Genomic DNA, 1,439 nt, shown 5'->3' with positions numbered 1-1,439 from the left:
TTCAAAAATACTTGCTATCAATTAATGATTTGATTCAACATTTCAAGTATGTTGCCTTTTCTGTTGAGAAAGGTTTAATGTCTGAATCATATCTTTTCTTATTAGCCAAGTCATTGATTTTAAAAATCAAATCTTTTTAAATTGTTTTTCAAATCATATCTTCTCAATCATATCCTTTTAAAACTATATCTTTTCAATCATATCTTTTTAATCACATCTTTTTCAAAATAGTTTTCAATCATATCTTTTTGATTTATAATTTCAAAATCTTTTTCAAAAATCACTTGATTTCTTTTCCACTGCTAGTTTTCGAAAATCAATTAAGTTTCTTTCAAAATGTTTTTAAAATCTTTTACTTAATTTTCGAAAATTTCTTCCCCTCTTCTCACATCCTTCTATTTATGGACTAACACTCTTCATCAATGAACAATTCGAACTTCATCTCTTTTGATAAGTTCAAATTCTTCTACCTCTCTTTCTATTTTTCTTTTCCTCTGACACCTCAAGGAATCTCTATACTGTGACATAGAGGATTCCATATTTTCTTGTTCTCTTCTCTTTCATATGAGCAGGAGCAAAGACAAAAGCATTCTTGTTGAGGCTGACCCTGAACCTGAAAGGACCTTGAAGCGGAAGCTAAGAGAAGCTAAGGCACAACTCTCTGTAAAGGACCTAACAGAAATCTTCAAAGAAGAAGACATGACAGCCGAAAATAACAACAATGCCAACAATGCAAGGAAGGTGCTGGGTGACTTTATTGCACCTACTCCCGACTTCTATGGGAGAAGCATCTCTATCCCTGCCATTGGAGCAAACAAATCTGAGCTTAAGCCTCAATTAGTTTCTCTAATGCAACAGAATTGCAAGTTCCATGGACTTCCATTGAAAGATTCTCATCAGTTTTTAGCTGAATTCTTGCAAATTTGTGGCACTGTCAAGACTAATGGGGTTGACCCTGAGGTCTACAGACTTATGCTATTCCCTTTTGCTGTAAGAGACAGAGCTAGGATATGGTTGGACTCACAACCTAAAGAAAGCCTGAACTATTGGGATAAGCTAGTCAATGCTTTCTTGGCAAAGTTCTTTCCACCTCAAAAATTGAGTAAGCTTAGAGTGGAAGTCCAAACCTTCAAACAGAAGGAAGGTGAATCCCTCTATGAAGCTTGGGAAAGATACAAGCAATTGATCAGAAAGTGTCCTTCTGATATGCTTTCTGAATAGAGCATCACAGGTATCTTCTATGATGGTCTGTCTGAACTGTCCAAGATGTCATTAGATAGTTCTGCTGGAGGATCTCTTCATCTGAAGAAGACGCCTACAGAAGCTCAAGAACTCATTGAAATGGTTGCAAATAATCAATTCATGTACACTTCTGAAAGGAATCCTGTGAACAATGGGACGAATCAGAAGAAAGGAGTTCTTGAGATTGATACTCTGAA

At 35.6% G+C, this 1,439-nt stretch overlaps 1 non-coding gene across 1 annotated transcript; it reads right to left on the bottom strand.

Annotated features, from left to right (window-relative positions):
• Window positions 1–1,104: 1,104 nt before the first annotated feature.
• Window positions 1,105–1,212, bottom strand: LOC130937055 (small nucleolar RNA R71). Its single transcript, XR_009068292.1, has one exon. It is a non-coding gene; the product is annotated as a small nucleolar RNA R71 (small nucleolar RNA).
• Window positions 1,213–1,439: the final 227 nt, after the last annotated feature.

This window comes from Arachis stenosperma, chromosome 6 (genome assembly GCF_014773155.1).
Source record: "Arachis stenosperma cultivar V10309 chromosome 6, arast.V10309.gnm1.PFL2, whole genome shotgun sequence".
Taxonomy (NCBI): Eukaryota; Viridiplantae; Streptophyta; class Magnoliopsida; order Fabales; family Fabaceae; genus Arachis; species Arachis stenosperma.
Note: the sequence above shows the minus strand (reverse complement) of the source record. Positions and strands in the feature narration are given on the sequence as shown.